The 16009-nt window shown below is 52.1% G+C and overlaps 1 protein-coding gene across 1 annotated transcript in view; it reads right to left on the bottom strand.

The window, feature by feature from the left end:
* FHIP1B (FHF complex subunit HOOK interacting protein 1B) overlaps positions 1-13925 on the bottom strand; it is an 85889-nt gene extending 71964 nt beyond the window's left edge. Inside the window, exon 1 of the mRNA XM_073612671.1 lies at positions 13855-13925. The gene's annotated coding sequence lies outside the window, so the exon portion shown is untranslated. The remainder of the gene's footprint in view (positions 1-13854) is intronic.
* Between the last annotated feature and the right edge of the window lie 2084 nt (positions 13926-16009).

The following is a 16009-nucleotide window of genomic DNA, read 5'->3' as shown; positions in this document are numbered from 1 at the left end:
CTGAGCCAAGCTAAGCCTCATAAACCTGTTGTGATATATACAATCACCGGCCACTTTATTAGGTACACCTGTACATTTGCTTGGTAACACAAATTGCTAATCAGCCAATCACATGGCAGCAACTCAATGCATTGAGGCACCTAGATGTGGTGAAGACAACTTGCTGAAGTTTAAACCGAGCATCAGAATGGGGGGGAAGAAATGGGATCTCGATGACTTTGAACGTGGCATGGTTGTTGGTGGTAGACGGACCAGTCTGAGTATTTCTGGGATTTTCACACACAATCATCTCTCGGGATTACAGAGAATGGTGGGAAAAAGAGAAAATATCCAGTGAGCGGCAGTTGTGTGGAGGAAAAACAGAGGACCTTTGAGATGTGGTGGAATGGGAGACTGGCATCATGGATGGGCAGCCGACAAATCTGCAGCAACTGTGTTCTCTGAGGAACGTTTCCGACACCTTGTTGTATCTGTGCCACCAAGAATGAAGGACAAAGAGAGTCCAACCCACTACTAGGAGCCCATCCTCCATCCCTCATATCCCGGAGCCCATCCTCCATCCCTCATATCCCAGAGCCCATCCTCCATCCCTCATATCCCAGAGCCCATCCTCCATCCCTCATATCCCAGAGCCCATCCTCCATCCCTCATATCCCGGAGCCCATCCTCCATCCCTCATATCCCGGAGCCCATCCTCCATCCCTCATATCCCAGAGCCCATCCTCCATCCCTCATATCCCGGAGCCCATCCTCCATCCCTCATATCCCGGAGCCCATCCTCCATCCCTCATATCCCAGAGCCCATCCTCCATCCCTCATATCCCGGAGCCCATCCTCCATCCCTCATATCCCGGAGCCCATCCTCCATCCCTCATATCCCGGAGCCCATCCTCCATCCCTCATATCCCGGAGCCCATCCTCCATCCCTCATATCCCGGAGCCCATCCTCCATCCCTCATATCCCGGAGCCCATCCTCCATCCCTCATATCCCGGAGCCCATCCTCCATCCCTCATATCCCAGAGCCCATCCTCCATCCCTCATATCCCGGAGCCCATCCTCCATCCCTCATATCCCGGAGCCCATCCTCCATCCCTCATATCCCGGAGCCCATCCTCCATCCCTCATATCCCGGAGCCCATCCTCCATCCCTCATATCCCGGAGCCCATCCTCCATCCCTCACATCCCGGAGCCCATCCTCCATCCCTCACATCCCGGAGCCCATCCTCCATCCCTCACATCCCGGAGCCCATCCTCCATCCCTCATATCCCGGAGCCCATCCTCCATCCCTCACATCCCGGAGCCCATCCTCCATCCCTCACATCCCGGAGCCCATCCTCCATCACTCATATCCCGGAGCCCATCCTCCATCACTCATATCCCGGACTCTATGGCGAGGACTAGAGATCCGCCTTCACTACAAGCTCAATCACTTCCCAGATAATTACATTGTACAATTAATTCCACCAGATCAATAGGGCTCTGTCACCGTTTGCGTTTTTCTGTTGATGGCGTGAGAGGTAATCAATCTTCTTTTTATTCGATCGTTATCAGAACAAAAAAAAAAAAAAAAAGTGCACAGATGGCAACGGCTAACTGAACACAACAATAATAATAATTGTAAAAAAAAAAAAAAAAAAAAAATGACCAGCGATCGGAATGTCAACGACCGACACTACCGGTAGTGACACCCAACTTCCTCTTTTTTTTTCTTAATACATAAAAAGGTGCCATTTTTTTTTTAACCATTCCACTTTAGATAGAAAGAAAACTACTTACAGTATCTCACAAAAGTAAGTACACCCCTCAGTCTTTTCATGTGACAACACTGAAGTAATGACACTTGTCTACAATGTAAAGTAGTGAGTGTACAGCTTGTATAACAGTGTAAATTTGCTGTCCAATCAAAATTACTCAGCCATTAACCACTTCAGCCCCGAGCCTCTTTCTTGTTGTTAAAAACAGTTTTTTTTTTTTTTTTTGCTAGAAAATTACTTAGAACCCCCAAACATTATACATTTTTTTTCTAACACCCTAGAGAATAAAATGGCGGTTGTTCCAATACTTTATGTCACACCATATTTGCGCAGCGGTCTTACAAGCGCACCTTTTTTGGCAAAAATAAATTTTTTTAATGAAAAAAAAATAAGACAACAGTAAAGTTAGCCCAACTTTTTTTTACATTGTGAAAGATAATGCTACGCAGAGTTAATTGATACCCAACATGTCACGCTTCAATATTGCGCCCGTTCGTGGAATGGCGACAAACTTTTACTCTTAAAAATCTCCATAGGTGATGTTTAAAAAAAAAAAAAAAATCTACAGGTTGCATGTTTTGAGTTACAGAGAAGGTCTAGGGTTAGAATTATTGCTCTCGCTCTGACGATCGCGGCGATACCTCACATGTGGTTTGAACGCTGTTTTCATATTCGGGCGCTACTCACGTATGCATTCGCTTCTGCACGCGAGATCGGCAGGACGGGGTGCGTTTCAAAAAAATTTTTTTTTCTTATTTTACCTTTTATTTTTATATTAAAAAAAAAAAAATGGTGTCACTTTTATTCCTATTACAAGGAATGTAAACATCCCTTGTAATAGAAAAAAAAAGCATGACAGGACCTCTTAAATATGAGATCTGGGGGGTCAAAAAGACTTCACATCTCATATTTACACTAAAATGCAATTAAAAAAAAATAGATTAAAAAAAGTAAATAAAAAAAAAAAAAAATGGCCCTTTAGGAGCTATGGGCGGAAGTGTTGTTTTGATGTCGCTTTCGCCATGCAATGTTATGGAGATGGGTGGGGGTCATCTTCCCCTCACTCGTCTCCATACCCACCAAGGGTGAAGATCCGATCGCCTCCGCTGCTGCCGATGGCTCCGGTAAGCGGCGGAGGGTACCGGAGCGCAGCGGGAGGGGACGGCACCCCTCTCATTCGGCCGATAAAAGTGATCTTGCGGCAAATCCGCCGCAGAGACCACTCTTATCGGAAAGTGGACCGCCGGCTGAAGACGAGGATACCAGGGTTTTATGGCAGCTAGCTGCTGCCATAACAACGATATTCCTCTTCAAACTTAGGACGTATATCGGCGTGCGGCGGTCTGGAAGTGATTAATGTCTAAACCGCTGGCAACAAAAGTGAGTACACCTCTAACTGAAAATGTCCAAATTGGGCCCAATTAGCCATTTTCCCTCCCCGGTGTCATGTGACTCGTTAGTGTTACAAGGTCTCAGGTGTGAATGGGGAGCAGGTGTGTTAAATTTGGTGTTTTCGCTCTCACTCTCTCATACTGGTCACTGGAAGTTCAACATGGCACCTCATGGCAAATAAATCTCTGAGGATCTGAAAAAAAGAATGGTTGCTCTACATAAAGATGGCCTAGGCTATAAGAAGATTGCCAAGACCCTGAAACTGAGCTGCAGCACGGTGGCCAAGACCATACAGCGGTATAACAGGACAGGTTCCACTCAGAACAGACCTCGCCATGGTCCACCAAAGAAGTTGAGGTCACGTGCTCAGCGTCATATCCAGAGGTTGTCTTTGGGAAATAGACGTATGAGTGCTGCCAGCATTGCTGCAGAGGTTGTAGGGGTGGGGGGTCAGCCTGTCAGTGCTCAGACCATGAGGTACCATGTTGAACTTCCAGTGACCAGTATGAGAGAGTGAGAGCGATAACATCAAATTTAACACACCTGCTCCCCATTCACACCTGAGACCTTGTAACACTAGCGAGTCACATGACACCGGGGAGGGAAAATGGCTAATTGGGCCCAATGTGGACATTTTCACTTAGGGGTGTACTGACTTTTGTTGCCAGCGGTTTAGACATTAATGGCTGTGTTGAGTAATTTTGATTGGACAGCAAATTTACACTGTTATACAAGCTGTACACTCACTACTTTACATTGTCATTTCTTCAGTGTGTGGGTGTCCTTACTTTTGTCAGATACTGTAGAACCACTAATTATATATATATATATATACATACACACACACACTTTTTTTTTTTTACCTCCTCTCTCATCCCCCTCCTTCTGATGAGGCTCCACACTCGCCCTCAGCTTATTTCCACTCTCCAAATAAGAGCAGGCGAGTGGAAATTTTAAGGACTGCTTTACAGGTTACCACTTTATATGTACAGAGGGGGTCTGGTGCTGGAATTACTACCCGTGATCTGATGGTCACGGTGATATCTCACATGTGTGGGACGATCGATGTTTGCGCGGGATTGGTGAGCATGTTCACCTTTGCGCCCTACTACAGGGGGACGGCTCACTTTCATTTTTCCACTGTTGCTTTAAAAAAAAAAGATATTTTTTTCAACACTTTTATTGCTGTCACAAGGAATAAAATACAAAAATTGATGTAGATCCCCGCTAGGGCAAAAGTTCAACTACATGTGTTATTTGAGCGTTGTCACTGCGGACAAGGAGGCCAGTCACCGGGGACAAGGAGGCCAGTCACCGGGGACAAGGAGGCCAGTCACCGGGGACAAGGAGGCCGTCACCGGGGACAAGGAGGCCGTCACCGGGGACAAGGAGGCCGTCACCGGGGACAAGGAGGCCGTCACCGGGGACAAGGGGCCAGTCACCGGGGACAAGGGGCCAGTCACCGGGGACAAGGGGCCAGTCACCGGGGACAAGGGGCCAGTCACCGGGGACAAGGAGGCCAGTCACCGGGGACAAGGAGGCCGTCACCGGGGACAAGGAGGCCAGTCACCGGGGACAAGGAGGCCGTCACCGGGGACAAGGGGCCAGTCACCGGGGACAAGGAGGCCGTCACCGGGGACAAGGGGCCAGTCACCGGGGACAAGGAGGCCAGTCACCGGGGACAAGGGGCCAGTCACAGGGGACAAGGGGCCAGTCACCGGGGACAAGGAGGCTGATACCAGGGACAAGGAGCCAGTCAACAGGGACAAGGGGCCAGTCACCAGGGACAAGGGGCCAGTCACCAGGGACCAGTCACCAGGGACAAGGGGCCAGTCACCAGGGACAAGGAGGCCGTCACCGGGGACAAGGAGCCAGTCACCGGGGACAAGGGGCCAGTCACCGGGGACAAGGGGCCAGTCACCGGGGACAAGGGGCCAGTCACCGGGGACAAGGAGCCAGTCAACAGGGACAAGGGGCCAGTCAACAGGGACAAGGGGCCAGTCACCAGGGACCAGTCACCAGGGACAAGGGGCCAGTCACCAGGGACAAGGAGGCCGTCACCGGGGACAAGGAGGCCGTCACCGGGGACAAGGAGGCCGTCACCGGGGACAAGGAGGCCGTCACCGGGGACAAGGAGGCCGTCACCGGGGACAAGGAGGCCAGTCACCAGGGACAAGGAGGCCAGTCACCAGGGACAAGGAGGCCAGTCACCAGGGACAAGGAGGCCAGTCACCAGGGACAAGGAGGCCAGTCACCAGGGACAAGGAGGCCAGTCACCAGGGACAAGGAGGCCAGTCACCAGGGACAAGGAGGCCAGTCACCAGGGACAAGGAGGCCAGTCACCAGGGACAAGGAGGCCCTCACCAGGGACAAGGAGGCCTTCACCAGGGACAAGGAGGCCCTCACCAGGGACAAGGAGGCCCTCACCAGGGACAAGGAGGCTGATACCAGGGACAAGTGGGCACCCTGAATGGACCCTGCCGATAGACAGCTTATAGGAAGTGTCCACATCAGGCAGGCAGTCACGTGGACCCCCGACTTAGGACCCCCAGAAGGAACCAAGAGGAAGAGTGCAAAATCTATTGCTTCCCACTTTACACAGTCTGTCTGATGCCTTGTGGTTGGACTACATGTCCCAGGGTCCCTCCTGTGCAATGAGGCAGAAGAGGCCGTCAATCCCAGCTGGTCAAAAGGTCCAAGTCAGATCCAGCCTCTCTGTGCTGCCTGTACATGTTGGGGCACCAGGGAGCTGATATATCAGTGCAATCCTTGTAGAGGGAGAACGCACGCAGCCATGGCTCCACTGGGTGTGCGATCTATGGGTTTTTGGAAAGTAGTGCATGAACAATCCAGTGCGATTTCACCTTATTCAAAAGAATGGGCTAAAAGTCGCACCATGTCTAGGAATCACATGGGAACGCGGATGAAAGGTACGAACCGGCACTGAATGAAAAAACATTAGATACATCTAGTACATCGGTCAGACGGCAGACTGTCCTCACCTCCCGCTACAGACGGGGGAAAACTAGCAGACAGAAGGTCACAGCAGATCTATTTATCTTCTGCTCATCAATGGGCCCTTTAGAGAAGAATTCCGCACCATCTAAGCGTGTAATGGCCGCATAGCAGCACCGTGTTATGGTGGGGGTGGGGTCACGCGTCCTCCATCAGCACTCATCAGTGGACCAGGACTGAGCAAATAAGGGAGAGCTGGCACATGGACAAACAGTTTGTGGGGGTGTCCGCTCCTAAAAAAGGTAAGTTCAGCTTTTTTTCACGCTGAATGAACCTCAAATATTCTGGCTGCCCCTGCAGACCACAATACTCAGCCCCCCAGAGCGAGCATCCCATAGAATGCCTACAATGGCATGCACACATTGGTCAGCACAACCACCTGACCAATGAGAAGAAGAGCTTCTTTCTGGGACAGGACTATCAAAAGCAGCCACCTCAGATACGCTTCTCATTGGTCAGTACGGTCACGTAGGCTGCACTGACCAATGCCATTGTAACATTATAATGGATACTCAGTCTGGGGCTGTGTATTGCAGTGTATGGAGCACTACAGCAGGGGGCGTCGTGGCTGCCCCAGGGGGGTGGTCGGGATATTTGGCGTCAGTTCATGTTTTGTAAAAAGATGAACTTTCCCTTCAAAAAAGGAACCTACCTACCCCCCCCCCCCCACCTGTTAAGTTTAAAAAATATCCTCACATGCCCAGCAAATCCTGCGTCGGTCTGCAGTCATCATGCTATATCCTGTGTTGCACGCCAGATGTCATCAGGGGCTGGCTGTCTTCCTAGTTCAGGCAGTGGCCCACCCTCCCCCCCCCCGATACGTGCTCCTCCAGCTACCGTAGCCCTCTGCGATAGGTGAGGCGAATATCCCAGGAGTCTGCCGACGTCTCACCTAGACAAGAGAGAAAGCAGGGGGCGGACTGGAGCTGAAAAAAAAAAAAAAAAAAGTGGGAGGGGCTTCCATTAAAATAAAAACCACGGCTCAATTGCTTGCTTTTACCGCCCCCCAAACTGCCATTGTGAATGAGCCCTTACGCTGTGATGGAAACAAAAAAAGGCTTGTGTGCCTTTGATGCATGGACGCGTGTCTGGATGAATACACGCAAAAATGCGCAAACGCAGCCAAACGTGCGTCCCTAAACTCTGAGGTGTAAAAACTTTTATATTCCTGCAATTTTGGGTATGGACGTTTGTCTTCCATTTCACAGGCAATTTTAAGGCTTGACGTGTTTGGTATCTATTTACTCAGCACATCCTTTTATATTCTACCCCAAAAATGGCTAAAATTATGGCTAGCGCATTGTTTGAATAAAACTCCATTACACTGACCACAGGGGGCGATCTAGAGTCAAAATACAAGGACAGTCTATTCTGCAAAGATTTAGCCAATAAGGGGCGAGTAGAGCGTTATGGGGGGGGGGGGGGGGCATTCTGCGAATTGGCCACTAAGGGGTCAGTGCAGTCAGCAGGCTCTTGGGGTACACAGAGGTCAGCTACAGCCAACAGGCTCTTGGGGTACACAGAGGTCAGCTACAGCCAACAGGCTCTTGGGGTACACAGAGGTCAGCTACAGCCAACAGGCTCTTGGGGTACACAGAGGTCAGCTACAGCCAACAGGCTCTTGGGGTACACAGAGGTCAGCTACAGCCAACAGGCTCTTGGGGTACACAGAGGTCAGCTACAGCCAACAGGCTCTTGGGGTACACAGAGGTCAGCTACAGCCAACAGGCTCTTGGGGTACACAGAGGTCAGCTACAGCCAACAGGCTCTTGGGGTACACAGAGGTCAGCTACAGCCAACAGGCTCTTGGGGTACACAGAGGTCAGCTACAGCCAACAGGCTCTTGGGGTACACAGAGGTCAGCTACAGCCAACAGGCTCTTGGGGTACACAGAGGTCAGCTACAGCCAACAGGCTCTTGGGGTACACAGAGGTCAGCTACAGCCAACAGGCTCTTGGGGTACACAGAGGTCAGCTACAGCCAACAGGCTCTTGGGGTACACAGAGGTCAGCTATAGCCAACAGGCTCTTGGGGTACACAGAGGTCAGCTACAGCCAACAGGCTCTTGGGGTACACAGAGGTCAGCTACAGCCAACAGGCTCTTGGGGTACACAGAGGTCAGCTACAGCCAACAGGCTCTTGGGGTACACAGAGGTCAGCTACAGCCAACAGGCTCTTGGGGTACACAGAGGTCAGCTACAGCCAACAGGCTCTTGGGGTACACAGAGGTCAGCTACAGCCAACAGGCTCTTGGGGTACACAGAGGTCAGCTACAGCCAACAGGCTCTTGGGGTACACAGAGGTCAGCTACAGCCAACAGGCTCTTGGGGTACACAGAGGTCAGCTACAGCCAACAGGCTCTTGGGGTACACAGAGGTCAGCTACAGCCAACAGGCTCTTGGGGTACACAGAGGTCAGCTACAGCCAACAGGCTCTTGGGGTACACAGAGGTCAGCTACAGCCAACAGGCTCTTGGGGTACACAGAGGTCAGCTACAGCCAACAGGCTCTTGGGGTACACAGAGGTCAGCTACAGCCAACAGGCTCTTGGGGTACACAGAGGTCAGCTACAGCCAACAGGCTCTCGGGGTACACAGAGGTCAGCTATAGCCAACAGGCTCTCGGGGTACACAGAGGTCAGCTACAGCCAACAGGCTCTCGGGGTACACAGAGGTCAGCTATAGCCAGCAGGCTCTCGGAGTACACAGAAGTCAGCTTTAGCCAACAGGCTCTTGGGGTACACAGAGGTCAGCTATAGCCAACAGGCTCTTGGGGTACACAGAGGTCAGCTATAGACAGCGGCTCTTAGGGTACACAGGGGTCAGTTATAGTCAGCAGGCTCTCGGAGTACACAGAGGTCAGAGGTCAGCTATAGTCAGCAGGCTCATGGGGTACACAGGAGGTCAGAGCCAGGATAGGCACATTACAGAGTGAAATAAATGCTAAATAAGATTTGGTATGTCTGTCCATCCAGTTATTAGATGTACACAGCTCTGTCACACAGCAAATTCCATCTGGCAAGGAAGGAGACCTGACTATTTTCTGCTGCAGTTAAGTGACACTTAAGGTCTTGCCACTCCCCCAGGCTGTGATTGGACAGAGAAAGGAGAAGCAGTAGAGTAATTAGCTCATCTCTCCGATTTCTACCCCCTATCAGTGTGCTCTGGTTAGCTATGCAGTATAAAGGGATCCACATACTGTGCTGATGTCCGGTCACAATAAGGAACTTCCAATGTGTATATATTATATAAATACAAAATAATAATAGAATACAAAGTATCCAACCAAAGGAAGGCGACAATGTACAGATCTCTGCACTGCCAAATTATATCCATCACACCCTCCAATCACGCCCTCCCCCCCCCCAATCACACCCTCCCATCACAGCCCGCCCTCCAATCACACCCTCCCATCACAGCCCCACCCTCCCAATCACAGCCCCACCCTCCCAATCACAGCCCCACCCTCCACCCTCCCATCACAGCCCACCCTCCACCCTCCCAATCACAGCCCACCCTCCCAATCGCCCATCCTCCCATCACAGCTCACCCTCCACCCTCCAATCACGCCCTCCCCCCCAATCACAGCCCGCCCTCCCCCCCCCCCAATCACACCCTCCCATCACAGCCCGCCCTCCAATCACACCCTCCCATCACAGCCCGCCCTCCAATCACACCCTCCCATCACAGCCCGCCCTCCAATCACACCCTCCCATCACAGCCCGCCCTCCAATCACACCCTCCCATCACAGCCCGCCCTCCAATCACACCCTCCCATCACAGCCCGCCCTCCAATCACACCCTCCCATCACAGCCCGCCCTCCAATCACACCCTCCCATCACAGCCCGCCCTCCAATCACACCCTCCCATCACAGCCCGCCCTCCAATCACACCCTCCCATCACAGCCCCACCCTCCCATCACACCCTCCCATCACAGCCCCACCCTCCCATCACACCCTCCCATCACAGCCCCACCCTCCCATCACAGCCCCACCCTCCCATCACAGCCCCACCCTCCCATCACAGCCCCACCCTCCCATCACACCCTCCCATCACAGCCCCACCCTCCCATCACAGCCCCACCCTCCCATCACAGCCCCACCCTCCCATCACAGCCCGCCCTCCAATCACACCCTCCCATCACAGCCCGCCCTCCAATCACACCCTCCCATCACAGCCCCACCCTCCCATCACACCCTCCCATCACAGCCCCACCCTCCCATCACAGCCCCACCCTCCCAATCACAGCTCACCCTTCCAATCACAGCCCCACCCTCCCAATCACAGCCCCACCCTCCCAATCACAGCCCCACCCTCCCAATCACAGCCCCACCCTCCCAATCACAGCCCCACCCTCCCAATCACAGCCCACCCTCCCAATCGCCCATCCTCCCATCACAGCTCACCCTCCACCCTCCAATCACAGCCCACCCTCCAATCACAGCCCACCCTCCAATCACAGCTCACCCTCCACCCTCTAGCCTCCCAATCACAGCCCAGCCTCCCAATCACAGCCCAGCCTCCCAATCACACCCTCCCCCCCCAATCACACCCTACCCTCCCCTTACAGCTCACCCTCCACCCTCCCAATCACAGCCCACCCTCCACCCTCCAATCACAGCCCAGCCTCCAATCACAGCCCACCCTCCCAATCACACCCCACCCTCCCAATCACAGCCCACCCTCCCAATCACAGCCCACCCTCCCAATCACAGCCCACCCTCCCAATCACAGCCCACCCTCCCAATCACAGCCCACCCTCCAATCACAGCCCACCCTCCAATCACAGCCCACCCTCCAATCACAGCTCACCCTCCACCCTCTAGCCTCCCAATCACAGCCCAGCCTCCCAATCACACCCTCCCCCCCCAATCACACCCTACCCTCCCCTTACAGCTCACCCTCCACCCTCCCAATCACAGCCCACCCTCCCAATCACAGCCCACCCTCCAATCACAGCCTCCAATCACAGCCCACCCTCCCAATCACACCCCACCCTCCCAATCACAGCCCACCCTCCCAATCACAGCCCACCCTCCCAATCACAGCCCACCCTCCCCTTACAGCTCACAGCCCACCCTCCCAATCACAGCCTCCAATCACAGCCCACCCTCCCAATCACAGCCTCCAATCACCGCCCACCCTCCCAATCACAGCCTCCAATCACCGCCCACCCTCCCAATCACAGCCTCCAATCACAGCCCACCCTCCCAATCACAGCCCACCCTCCCAATCACAGCCTCCAATCACAGCCCACCCTCCCAATCACAGCCCACCCTCCCAATCACAGCTCACCCTCCCAATCACAGCTCACCCTCCCAATCACAGCCTCCAATCACCGCCCACCCTCCCAATCACAGCCTCCAATCACAGCCCACCCTCCCAATCACAGCCTCCAATCACAGCCCACCCTCCCAATCACAGCCCACCCTCCAATCACAGCCTCCAATTTAAACACATCATGTGACTGACAACAAATTCACCACAATAACACCATCAAAATTCCTCCACCCATCTCAGTATAGAAGGGGGCGGGGCTTCATTTCAGGGAGAACGCGGGGGAAGGGAACATAGATCCAGCACTGAATATATGTGTATGTCATCAGAGGGTGCTGGGAGATCCATTGTCACTAGAGGGAGAGGTAGAGCTGTACACAGAGGGGAGGGGGAGGAGTAGAGCTGTACACAGAGGGGAGGGGGAGGAGTAGAGCTGTACACAGAGGGGAGGGGGAGGAGTAGAGCTGTACACAGAGGGGAGGGGGAGGAGTAGAGCTGTACACAGAGGGGAGGGGGAGGAGTAGAGCTGTACACAGAGGGGAGGGGGAGGGGTAGAGAAGTACACAGAGGGGAGGGGGAGGAGTAGAGCTGTACACAGAGGGGAGGGGGAGGAGTAGAGCTGTACACAGAGGGGAGGGGGAGGAGTAGAGCTGTACACAGAGGGGAGGGGGAGGAGTAGAGCTGTACACAGAGGGGAGGGGGAGGGGTAGAGAAGTACACAGAGGGGAGGAGTAGAGCTGTACACAGAGGGGAGGGGGAGGAGTAGAGCTGTACACAGAGGGGAGGGGGAGGAGTAGAGCTGTACACAGAGGGGAGGGGGAGGGGTAGAGAAGTACACAGAGGGGAGGGGGAGGAGTAGAGCTGTACACAGAGGGGAGGGGGAGGAGTAGAGCTGTACACAGAGGGGAGGGGGAGGAGTAGAGCTGTACACAGAGGGGAGGGGGAGGAGTAGAGCTGTACACGGAGGGGAGGGGGAGGAGTAGAGCTGTACACGGAGGGGAGGGGGAGGAGTAGAGAAGTACACGGAGGGGAGGGGGAGGAGTAGAGAAGTACACAGAGGGGAGGGGGAGGAGTAGAGATGTATACAGAGGGGGGAGGGGAGATGTATACAGGGGGGGGGGGGGAGATGTATACAGGGGGGGGGGGGGAGATGTATACAGGGGGGGGGGAGGAGTAGAGAAGTACACAGAGGGGAGGGGGAGGAGTAGAGATGTATACAGAGGGGAGGGGGAGGAGTAGAGATGTATACAGAGGGGGGAGGGGAGATGTATACAGGGGGGGGGGGGAGATGTATACAGGGGGGGGGGGGAGATGTATACAGAGGGGGGGAGGGGAGATGTATACAGAGGGGGGGAGGGGAGATGTACACAGAGGGGGGGAGGGGAGATGTACACAGAGGGGGGGAGGGGAGATGTACACAGAGGGGGGAGGGGAGATGTACAGAGGGGGGGAGGGGAGATGTATACAGAGGGGGGGAGGGGAGATGTATACAGAGGGGGGGGAGGGGAGATGTATACAGAGGGGGGGGAGGGGAGATGTATACAGAGGGGGGGGAGGGGAGATGTATACAGAGGGGGGGGAGGGGAGATGTATACAGAGGGGGGGGAGGGGAGATGTATACAGAGGGGGGGGAGGGGAGATGTATACAGAGGGGGGGGAGGGGAGATGTATACAGAGGGGGGGGAGGGGAGATGTATACAGAGGGGGGGGAGGGGAGATGTATACAGAGGGGGGGGAGGGGAGATGTATACAGAGGGGGGGGAGGGGAGATGTATACAGAGGGGGGGGAGGGGAGATGTATACAGAGGGGGGGGAGGGGAGATGTATACAGAGGGGGGGAGGGGAGATGTATACAGAGGGGGGAGGGGAGATGTATACAGAGGGGGGAGGGGAGATGTATACAGAGGGGGGAGGGGAGATGTATACAGAGGGGGGAGGGGAGATGTATACAGAGGGGGGAGGGGGAGATGTATACAGAGGGGGGAGGGGGAGATGTATACAGAGGGGGGAGGGGGAGATGTATACAGAGGGGGGGAGGGGGAGATGTATACAGAGGGGGGGAGGGGAGATGTATACAGAGGGGGGGAGGGGAGATGTATACAGGGGGGGGGAGGGGAGATGTATACAGAGGGGGGAGGGGAGATGTATACAGAGGGGGGAGGGGAGTATACAGGTAGATTTCTCTTTACATATAATAATTATTGGGGTGATCTCGGTGATAATCTCTATAATATAGATATATTCGGGGTGATGGGGGGGGAAGGGATCTCTATATACAGGTGTGATAATGACATGACCCGTGTATGTCGGTAGCAGTGGAGGTGGCGGTGTACAATAAGCTGTATACAGAGGGGGGTATATAGGATAATATCGGGGTACACTCTGGGCTCTCCCCTCCCCCCGGTCTCTCACCTGTCTCCTCGGCTCCCAGCCGCCATCTTTCTCCTCCGTGTTGCTGCACCTCTCAGGCCCCGCCCCTTTTCTCTAGGAATGCCGGGAGATGTAGTCTGTGTACACAACGTGGAGACGGACGGTCCTTGGGCGACACCTATCGGCAGGAAAGAGGAACTGCAACCAGCCGGAGCGCTCAGACAGCTGTTCACAATGTCCCTCATATTGTCCCTGGAAATGTCCCCAATAATGTCTTTAAAAAACATGTTCCTTATTTTGTCCCTGGAAATATAAATAATAATGTATCTGCAGTGTTCAGGTATTAATGTTCTATATTTGGGATTGGATACAATGTCTCCAGGTGTACAGTGTTCAGGTATTAATGTTCTATATTTCGGATTGGATACAATGTCTCCAGGTGTACAGTGTTCAGGTATTAATGTTCTATATTTCGGATTGGATACAATGTCTCCAGGTGTACAGTGTTCAGGTATTAATGTTCTATATTTCAGATTGGATACAATGTCTCCAGGTGTACAGTGTTCAGGTGTTCATATTCTATATTTCAGATTGGATACAATGTCTCCAGGTGTACAGTGTTCAGGTATTAATGTTCTATATTTCAGATTGGATACAATGTCTCCAGGTGTACAGTGTTCAGGTATTAATGTTCTATATTTTGGATTGGATACAATGTCTCCAGGTGTACAGTGTTCAGGTATTAATGTTCTATATTTCGGATTGGATACAATGTCTCCAGGTGTACAGTGTTCAGGTATTAATGTTCTATATTTTGGATTGGATACAATGTCTCCAGGTGTACAGTGTTCAGGTGTTCATATTCTATATTTCAGATTGGATACAATGTCTCCAGGTGTACAGTGTTCAGGTATTAATGTTCTATATTTCGGATTGGATACAATGTCTCCAGGTGTACAGTGTTCAGGTATTAATGTTCTATATTTCAGATTGGATACAATGTCTCCAGGTGTACAGTGTTCAGGTATTAATGTTCTATATTTCGGATTGGATACAATGTCTCCAGGTGTACAGTGTTCAGGTATTAATGTTCTATATTTTGGATTGGATACAATGTCTCCAGGTGTACAGTGTTCAGGTGTTCATATTCTATATTTCGGATTGGATACAATGTCTCCAGGTGTGCAGTGTTCAGGTATTAATGTTCTATATTTCGGATTGGATACAATGTCTCCAGGTGTACAGTGTTCAGGTATTAATGTTCTATATTTCAGATTGGATACAATGTCTCCAGGTGTACAGTGTTCAGGTGTTCATGTTCTATATTTCGGATTGGATACAATGTCTCCAGGTGTACAGTGTTCAGGTATTAATGTTCTATATTTCGGATTGGATACAATGTCTCCAGGTGTACAGTGTTCAGGTATTAATGTTCTATATTTTGGATTGGATACAATGTCTCCAGGTGTACAGTGTTCAGGTGTTCATATTCTATATTTCGGATTGGATACAATGTCTCCAGGTGTGCAGTGTTCAGGTATTAATGTTCTATATTTCGGATTGGATACAATGTCTCCAGGTGTACAGTGATCAGGTATTAATGTTCTATATTTTGGATTGGATACAATGTCTCCAGGTGTACAGTGTTCAGGTATTAATGTTCTATATTTCAGATTGGATACAATGTCTCCAGGTGTACAGTGTTCAGGTGTTCATATTCTATATTTCAGATTGGATACAATGTCTCCAGGTGTACAGTGTTCAGGTATTAATGTTCTATATTTCAGATTGGATACAATGTCTCCAGGTGTACAGTGTTCAGGTATTAATGTTCTATATTTCGGATTGGATACAATGTCTCCAGGTGTACAGTGTTCAGGTATTAATGTTCTATATTTTGGATTGGATACAATGTCTCCAGGTGTACAGTGTTCAGGTGTTCATATTCTATATTTCGGATTGGATACAATGTCTCCAGGTGTGCAGTGTTCAGGTGTTAATGAACAGGTGAGGGGGCGGGGCTGTGAGCACTGATAATCAGCATGTTTCCGGCATCAGGTGTGTATCTCATGTCCCAGGGGGGGTCGGCTGACTCTCAGCCGGATTACGTTACCAAGGAGTGATACACACGCAGGTATCACAGCCCTGAGATATCATCTACAGCCGTGTTGGGGGGTCAGGGGGACTTACCGCCACC

The sequence above is a fragment of the Aquarana catesbeiana genome, linkage group LG02 (genome assembly GCF_042186555.1).
Source record: "Aquarana catesbeiana isolate 2022-GZ linkage group LG02, ASM4218655v1, whole genome shotgun sequence".
Taxonomy (NCBI): Eukaryota; Metazoa; Chordata; class Amphibia; order Anura; family Ranidae; genus Aquarana; species Aquarana catesbeiana.
This window is presented reverse-complemented; position numbering and strand designations above follow the sequence as displayed.